The sequence below is a fragment of the Hakea prostrata genome, chromosome 8 (assembly GCF_041222555.1).
Source record: "Hakea prostrata isolate BN-2017 chromosome 8, UWA_Hpros_2, whole genome shotgun sequence".
Lineage (NCBI taxonomy): Eukaryota > Viridiplantae > Streptophyta > Magnoliopsida > Proteales > Proteaceae > Hakea > Hakea prostrata.
In genome coordinates, this window is record NC_142607.1 from 31,950,457 (window position 1) to 31,960,195 (window position 9,739).

The window sequence follows — 9,739 nt, forward strand, 5'->3', positions numbered from 1 at the left end:
TGAACTACATCAAGCAAAGGCTGAGCTTCATCACTTGTCACCCGACGGCGCTTCCTGGTGGCAAAATCCTCCAACTCAGAAGGAGAGGAGGAGGATGCCAAACAAGCACTAGAGTTAGAAATAGGAGCAGCACCTGCTGGGACCACACCTTCATCAGACGCCAACATAGTTGCCTCGGATGCCCGAAGAGTTTTCTTCGGGGGTGCACCAACAGGCTCACCAGCAGGAGTTCCGGCAGCACCATCGGCAACGGAGTGATCAAGATCTTCCTGGGAAAGACGAGCGATCACTTCGGGCAAAGGAGGCGTAGGGACGGCATCAACAGAAGCTGTAGGAATCTGACTTGAAGATTCACCGCCAGCAGTCGCCTTACGCTTGGAGGATTCACTAGCTGAAACCACCGCACTGGCCCCAACCACCACCGACGCAACCTTTTTCTTGCAAGATTTTGCTCTGATAAAGTTCGGGTTGATCTTGGGAGCCACTATGCAAAACAACAAAAAAACCAGCCATATCGATCAGAAATAAACGACAAGCAACAATGGGGAAACCCTAGTTTTCTAAAGCTTCGATAGACCAACAACCTAAACCCCAAGTATAACTACTGTGCAGTTTACTTCGGGGGGAAGTGGGGAAAGAGATGAGAAATCAAAAAACTCACTTGTTCAGAAATGGATAGAGCTGTCGTTGGAGTACGAGGAATACGGAAGCAGGCCGAAGGACGAAAGGTTGCTTTGGCACTTTAGCAAATCTATCTCGCAGAAGTCAGGATAGACGGAGAGTACCCACGAAGGTTTTAAATAGCCTAAAGTATAAGACGATGGTTGAAGGCTAAGGACAACCGATGACCCAGATCGAAACGACGCTTCGAAATCCGCAAAAAGCAAGATCAACGGTCGAAGAGATGCCACATGGAAACATGTGGAAGCGAGCACCGATGCGAGAGAAACCTCCAATCGTCGCACCGCCATTAAAATAATGGATGTATTTTCGATTCATTGGAAACAGTGAATGGTATACAAAAGCAGGAAAACGTTTGAACTTCGCAGAAGGGAAACGTGCGGACTTTGCAATAAAAGAAGTAGTGGGGAAGATTAACGCATCTTCACAGTATTTCTATAAGATCATTAGTCGGAGAGGAATGAAAAGTTAAGTGATAAGTTTTATCATTAATACTTTGATATTCAAGGCAAGACTTCGGCAGGAGACGGGGAAATTTTGAGGCCAACATGAATAAAGAAATGTCTATTCATTAAATTGAGAGTACATCTTTACAAAAGAACAACTCCCTAAGCCTTTTCTTCATTGTTGCCCGAGGGACCCTGGTCGGGATGACTTTTCTCAGGACCATGAGAAGAGCCTTCCTCAAGAGTGGCATCGGCTGAATCCTCTACAAGAAGCAACTTGAGACTCGGCTTGTGATTTCTCCTCTGGAAGTGCCGGCTCGTCATTCAGATATGCCTCATATTGAGGGTCAGCTGGAAAAGGATCATCTTCTCCCCGAGCCCGAGTCTAGGAGATCCATACCAACTTTCCCGAAGACCTCCGGGTGGCATACCTCGCGAAAAGGAGCAAGTGTCGAAGTCGGGGATCGTTCCAAGGATCTGCTCCCAAACGTCGTTCCGCCCCCATGCGATAAGCCTGAATGTTGTAGAAACCTAGCAATTCGGAGAAAGGTACGCTGTTCGGGTATTTCCGAATGCACTCCTTCCGAAGGTCCGGCTTTATATGCTCGGGCTTGCTAGGGATTGCCAACTTCAGATGTACTTCGAGCTCCCTACTTTTGATTTCAAGGCCATCACCAAACAACGTGGCAGCTGCCTTTTGCTTCCTGGCCTCGCGCTCGGCAGCAAAGACACGAATTCTCGAAGCTTCAAGAGCTTCCTTGAGGGAGATCACTTCTTCCTCATGCTTTTTCTGCAGCTCCACGGTAGCTGCAGTCACTGATCTATTTCGGAATTGGCCTTGGCCAATTTCTCTTCACAAGTTTGCAAAGAAGGGAGCTAGTGCGATCAACCCGGCTCAATGCTTCCATGTGTTGATAAAAGCTCAACACAAGGCATTCCCCTGGGAAGACGGAAGATATCGGAAGAAGTCATAAGAAATTATGAAAACATATGTAAGCAAGAAGACCGTTACCTTGTAGATTGACTAACAAGGGAGGTGTCATCCAGGGCTTCAAACTCCCGGCGATCGAAGGAGCAAGACCGAGGGAGCTCCACTGCAGCTTTCTCGGGATCCCGAGTAACCCCTGTCGGTCATCTTCGGTGGTCCACGGGGGATGAAGACCTCACCATCCGCCGAAGCTTTGGATTTTTTGTTGGAGGGAGCATCAATTGTGTCATGCCTCCTCTTGGTTCGGACGGAGGAAGAGACGTCAGCCCTCTCCACCATTGGTTTCTTCCCTTTACCCGAAGCATCAGCTACGGGCCTGATATTCCCGATACCCCCGTAAGAGGGGTCGGGAGAGGGAAGAGAAACCTCTTGATCTGCAGTCAAGACCCTAGGCGATCGTTGCTCGGCTGTCACAACGGCCCTAGCGGCCTTCACCCATGCAGCTTTCGGGGTTCGTTCGGGGAGGCACTGCAAAGAAGAAGGACAAGAATCGAATTCAAGACATATCATTTCAGTCAAATCAAAGGATGATGGTTAGAAGCTCACAATGAGCCAAGCCCCAAGATCGAAGGATGGAGTTATACTCCACTTCATATCCATGTATCTCTTGATACCACGGAATGGATTTGATCTTCCCGATGGCCGCCTCGTCTTCTCCTGGATAAGGGAAGGCCCCGGTTACTTTCGGACGAAGAAGTAAACCTCCTCCAGGTGGTCGGGAAGTTAAGATCTGATGGAGGCGCTCGACAGAAAAAGTATCGTTCGCGCCATCTTTTGTGGTTAGAAGGGCAAGTTCCTTTGACAAGGATGTTGCCCCTCCAATCAAGTTCAGCCTTATTGTGTTTGGAAAGAAAGACCCATCCGGGAGGATGGGAGATAGAAAGAACATGAAAATGTACAAAAAGAGAAAGAGATGGCATGATGCCAAGCTCAAAACACAAACCCAAGAAGCCGACGATGAGACGCCAGCTATTGGGGAGGAGCATTCCGGGACAAATGTTCCGGTGATTCAAAACCGGAGAATAAAGGTTAAAAGGGAAAGCGAACCCCGCTTCCAATGCATCTATGTACAGAGAAAATTCACCCGAAAGGGATGAATCAACCCTCTCATCAGGGTGGGGAGCCCTAACCTGATAGGAGGAAGGAAGGTCAAAATCTTGGACAGCTGAAAGAAGGGTTTCTCCATTGTAAATGGAAGGAACAGAGCCAGGTCCACCATTGGACCCGAAGGTTTGAGGCTGCCTAGAAGAATCGACGATCTTGGAAGATCCAGACTCAAGAAGGACAGGAGAAGTTTCGGTTTTTCTTTCAAAACCTTTTTGAGAAACTTCAGCGAACTCTTGCCAGAGGACGGTTAAGGTTTTGTTATCACTATCCGACTGTTCGGGAGCAGGAGAAGCAAAAGCATCATTGCTATCACCAACATGGGGTACTAAAGAAGCCCTATCGTCCGCCATTACTCGTTTCAGTAAACTACAAAGAAAAGACCAGTAAACTTATTGATTCAGTGAAACGGAAGATTGAGAGCAAGAAGGCGCGAAGCAGACAACAAAGGTTCAAATTCCAGACAGGAAGAATGAAACCTACGAAGACAACAAACCGCTTTTAAAACTCCCGCACGAGTGTTCAGGAATCTGAACGATCGAGATTGATTCAAAATCAGCGATCAAGATTGAAAGACGTTTTGAAAGTTTGAACTCACGAATCCGAAATAGGCGTTCGGAAACCGTCGCTTGGATGACGTGAGCCACGACAGATCAACTACAACGGAGATATGTGGCCTTACACTCACAACGCTCGAGGAAAAGTGACCACCGCATTAAATGTGATATGACATTTAATGAAGCACGCAGAGATAATCACCTTACGACAAACCCAGTTAAAAACCAAGCCCTCGGGATCGACCGAACGCTTGGTCTGGGGGGCTCATGATATGGAGAGTTTATGATCAGACCGGGTTCATACCTGGTCCGACCCTCGACCCCGGTCGAGAGGGAGAAAACCGAATCGCTCCCGAGCGAACCGGATCCAGAAGATGGCTTGCTGAAGAAGAAAGATTATTCGGCTGCAAGCATGCCATAATCTTACTTATGGATTAGGGTAATCACCCTGATGACAGCAGACTCAAACTGACGGCTGCGGATAATCATCATCAAAGGGATAACTATCTTATAACCTAAACGGTTATCTCAGGAGTCCTCTACTAGCCCAAACTAGTAGAAGTCTATCACTCAACGGATCTCATTGATAAGATCCAACGACTACCCGAAGAAGGCTCGAGTGCATCCAACGAAGGAGATTCGAAGGTACACTCTATATAAACCTCACTACCATACAAGGTGAGGGACGGATCAATCGATCAAAAAGAATACGATCTGAGACTCAGGTTCAGATACATACTGATAGATCCAAACTATCAGCGTCCTGCTATCTAGATCACATTTCCCGTTTCTTCATTCATTAGCTCTGTGCTTCTAGCAGAGCCGTTTGTGATTAAGTTCATCAACTGACTTAGCCTTCGGAGGTGGACTCCCGACCCCAGTGGTCGGGCCACATCTGACGCTTTCGTTTTGTAGGACATCACGTGGAGATCCAAGGGCTGAGCAGATTTTGGACGCATCAGTACCTTATCCTCAAATGATGAATTATGTGAGGGTTGTGGAGATGATGGTTGCTCATTCCTATAGGCATTTTGGTGCATATTAAATGGAAATGGCCTATAAGGTATTTCATTAGAGGGATTTGGCATTGAGTTTCGCCATGAAAAATTGGGGTGGTTTCGCCATCCTGGGTTGTAGGTATTGGAATATGGATCATTGCCCAATTTAGAGACTCCTTGGGCCAAATGTGTATGCTCCTTAACAAACTCAGGGTATTGTGTAGCCAAATAGCAATCAGTGACATGATGGGATAGACTAGAACATAAAGCACATGCTTCAATCTGATTAGGTGGAGAGGAATTTGTAGGAAGTGGAGATGGGGTTTGTTGTCCTAATGATAAGAGATGGTCCAATTTCTTTGATAGCAAGTCAACCTTAGTGCTCATCTCAATGGTAGGATTGATCTCATACAGACCACTCATCTTTGGTTGCCCAATGGATGGAATCTCAGTCATAGCTGCTGAAGCATGGTGTTGGGAGTTTTCACTAAGGGTCTCAAAAAGTTCCCATGCCTCATTCTCATTCTTGTGCATGAAAGTCCAACCACTAGAAGAATCACCCATTTGCCTATGTCGGTCTCTAAGGCCATCATAAAAGCATTGAACCAATTGCCATTTAGGAATAGCATGGTGGGGGCACTTTCTAAGTAATTCTTTTAGTCTTTCCGAGGCCTCATGAAATTGTTCTCCTTCTTGTTGGGAGAAACTCGTTATCACTCTCCTAATGCTATTGGTACGGCCAATGGGGAAGAACTTTTTAAGGAACTCCTGTTGCATTTCTGCGCAAGTAGAAATTTTAACATTGTCCAAAAAATGAAGACAATGCTTAGGTTTATCTTTAAGGGAGAATGGGAAAAAAGTAACCTTAAAGCATCAACTGAAAGGTTTTGAATTTTAACCATGGATGACACCTCTAAAAACTTATCTAAGTGTTTATAAGGCTCTTCATTGGCAAGTTCATAAAAAGATGGTAGCATTTGAATCACACTAGATTTGATCTCATATTGAGCTGCCTCTATGTCAGGCAACTTAATACAAGAAACCGAAGTATATATCGTAGGAATGAAATGCTCACTCAAGGGCCTCATTGGAGGCTCATAGTTTGCCATGGTTCTTTGCCTTCTAAGGTTGGCCAAAGTCTCTTCTAACTCTAAGTCAAATGAAGTCAATTCAGGGTATAGGGACCGACGACCATGCATACATACAGAAGAAAAAGAAGAAGAAAAAGCTAAATCAGTAAAATTAAAAGAAAATAACTATAGCAAAAGGGAGAGTTTAGGACGTACCTAAAGCGCAATCCACGTGATCTTTGGAACAAAAGTTACACATGTGGGATCTGAGGGATGGGATTTTTAAAAATTAACCTAAACAACCCAATCTAATGCAAATATTACAATTGAAAAGTCCTAAATACAATTATATCTAAGAAGAAAAGATAACAACCTAATTTAATTATTGAATTGCTACCTCGCCAGTAACCTATATAACAAAAGAAAAAATATTAGTTAAATAATGAAAGACAAAAATTAGAAATTAAAAACTCTAAAATTTATGCCTAATTGACAAAAATCAATCCTAGCAAGCATGCTTTGGTTCCCCGGCAACGGCGCCAAAATTTGATCATGTCGCTAACCAATCAAAAATAAAATCCTATACTAATCTACCAAGCAAAAAGTATGGGGTCAAACTATGGGGAACTAAAAGGCTAAGTTACTAAGATTGAATTTAACACAACCTAATTTAAACTAAATCTATTAATGAATGCAAAAACTTAAACTATGAATATGTGAAGATCTTTGGGATTTTGAATCCCCAATGCTTTTCCCTAACCGATATAATTCTACTCTTCAAAATAAATTAGGGATGGTCTTCCTAGATATACCCTATCTTCGCAAGACTATCGTCCTACGCGGAAGCTTGGCACGCTTAGTTCACTGAGCTATAGAACATCTTTGGTCAAACTCAAACACAATCAACTAGAAGAGATAGAACAATCAAATTAGTAAAATAAGCATGGTTCATCTACATCCCAAAGAAAAGGAACTAGCTACTCATTATCACAAAGTTCATAAGAAAAATAAAGATGAAACATAGGGAGAGAGACACAGAGAGAGAGATGTGGTCTTCTTCTTCAGCAATGAGAGAGATGAGAGCCGCGTTCGCTGTCTTCTTTTCTTCTCTGTGGCTGGCTTCTCTTTTATGTCTCCCGCACACAATGAATCCCCTCTTTTACCCGTAGATTTGATGTTTATTCGTTCGGATTTTGGAAAAACTCAAAACTATAAAGTTGTAGATATTTTCAATATCGTTCCATAGTATCTTGAATCACCACATGCCAAGCTCATACGAGAGAGATATGCCCAAAATACTGAAGGTATGTCTATTTACCCGATTTTCAGATTTATTACCAATTTTGTTCCTTAGACCTCCACCTGTTTCCAATTTGACTAAGATCTCACTTTTCATGATTTCTTGGGCAGCAAGATTGAATGCCATGATTTAAAATCCACCAATATCTAATATATTTTCCAACTTTACTCCATATTATCTCTAATATCTAAAATCACCTTATTCCTGAAAAATACACAAAAATACTCAATTACCTCTCTTCAATTAAATAAGTATGGGGAATGTAAATCAAATAAATAATGGTAAATGCATGCTTATCAAGCTCCTCGGGGTAAGTCAGGTTCCACAAAGCAAAGGACCTTGACAAGCTGGTGGAATAGGAAGAGTGGGATGAGTATCTTGGAGGCAGTGTTGAAGGTAACGCGTAATGGAATCACAAGGGACAAAAAGGGTTACTTTGTGCACAACAAAGAGATTTTGGAAGAACACGTAATATTCCTTGGGGAATGACCAAGTATGGAAGATGTTGAATTGGGTGTGGTAAGGAAAGCTGGATGGCGCTTCAACCAATCATCTCTTATGCCATATTTAGAGACGAGAACTGCCAAATTATCTTGATAAGTGGTTCTGCATCGGTGATGATAGTGCAACAGGGAATATCACTATAAATTGGTGGAGGTAGGTTGGAGAGATGAGGTGGTCCAATGTCGTCATTAGAAGGAGACTCGCCATTGGGGGAATTTGGAGGTGGTCTTGAGGACGAAACCCCAGGAGTAAATGGGAAATAGAGAGGGAGGACAGATTGGATACCTGGGGTGGCTTCAAGGGTCTAGATAAGAAATCTGCTGGCACCTTATGTTTGCCTTTGACATCTTTTACTGTAAATGACCATTTATAGAACCATTGCGCCCGTTTTAACAATTGAGAATCTGGAAGCATCCTTGACTTGAATTGGAGTATGTGGGGGGAATGTTGTCATATCCATTTCAATCTGGAGCGTATGACCAATGAGGTGGATCTGAAACTTTTTAATGCCTGTTCGACCAGCAAGGATCACTCTAAAGTTGTTATGGTATGACTGTTCAGCTATAGTGAAGGTACCACCTTTATAACCACAAACCTGTCTTTTTCCATGGAGTTCTTCAAAGAGGATTGCTGCCCATAATTTGTCACAGGCATCTGTTTGCAAACGCCGGGTACCTGTAGAGGGGATTTCCAACGGAGGGAGCTTTTGGGCAATTTGCTTAATTTTCTTATATTATATGTTGACTTGTGGTAGCATAAATGGTAAAGTGATTATTGATCTATGGAATCTTGATAATTCCATCTTATATCTGGCTAATCTAAGGGATCTTGAACATATTCTCTTATATGCCCATTTAAACTCAACAGGGATGAAATCAGCTTGAGGTTGGATACCGAAATATTGGAGCAAGCACAAGATAATGGGTTAGTGAAAATGTCAACCACTTCATCTTTAGTTTAGATGAAGCGGGCACCCAAATTACCCTTGGCAACTTAATCACTCACAAGGTGAAAATTGATTTCAACATGCTTAGTTTTAGCATAAAACACTGGGTTGGAAGTGAGATACGTGGCCCCTACATTGTCACACCATAGTATTGGAGCGGAGGGGAGAAACAATGTAGTTCTTTTAGTTGAGATATTAGCCAAGTGAGTTCAGCAGTAGTATCAGTGAATGCACAATACTCGACCTTCATGCCTTGTCTAGCCACAGATGCTTGCCTGCGAAAAATCCATGATATCAAATTGGTTCCATGAAAAATTGCAAATCCTCTTGTAGATTTTTGATAATCAGAGCAACCAGCCTAGTCAACAACAGAATAGGCAGATAACTTCACGCCAGGTTGTTTTGTGAAGATGAGGCCAATGTCAACAGTGGCTGTGAGATAATGAATAATTCAATTTACGGCTGCCCAATGATTAAGAGTTGGGCAACGCATGAATTGACACATTTGATTAGCTATGGATTTGATATCTGGACAAGTAAATGTGGCATATTGCAAGGCGTGTGTACTAGGATACAAATTAAGATCACTCATTGGGGTACCAAAAAACTTGGATAATTGGGCTGATGTAGCCATTGGAGTATACACCGGTTTGCAAAGAGCCATATTTATCTTGGCCGGTAAATCTAGAATGTATTGGCATTGTGTAAGAACAAGGCCATGAGAGGTAGGGAGCACACTAATTCCCAAGGAATAATATAGAGGCCCCAAGTCCTTGTTAGCAAAGGTAGATGCCATGGTGCTGATGAAATGGGTTAGTGTTGCATCACTATTGCTGGTGATAGTGATCTCATCAACATGAATTAACATATAGATCATCACATCAACCTTGATGCATATGAAAAGAGAGGTATCAGTCTTCAAACCTATAAAACCATTTTCAAATAGAAAGGAGCTAAGATGATCAAACCAAGCATGTGGGGCTTGCTTTAGGCCATTATGTGAGCGTCCGAGTCAACATACATGGTTAGGACGAAGAGGATTGATGAACCTTGGAGGTTGGGACATAAATACCACTTCATTAAGAACTCCGTGGAGAAATGCAATTTGGACATCAAGTTGGCCAACAGCCTAAGATTTTGAAAAT

At 43.1% G+C, this 9,739-nt stretch overlaps 1 non-coding gene across 1 annotated transcript; it reads left to right on the plus strand.

The window, feature by feature from the left end:
• The first annotated feature begins 5,396 nt into the window (after positions 1-5,396).
• LOC149007570 (small nucleolar RNA R71) lies at positions 5,397-5,503 on the plus strand. Its single transcript, XR_016175367.1, has one exon. It is a non-coding gene; the product is annotated as a small nucleolar RNA R71 (small nucleolar RNA).
• The last annotated feature ends 4,236 nt before the right edge of the window (positions 5,504-9,739 follow it).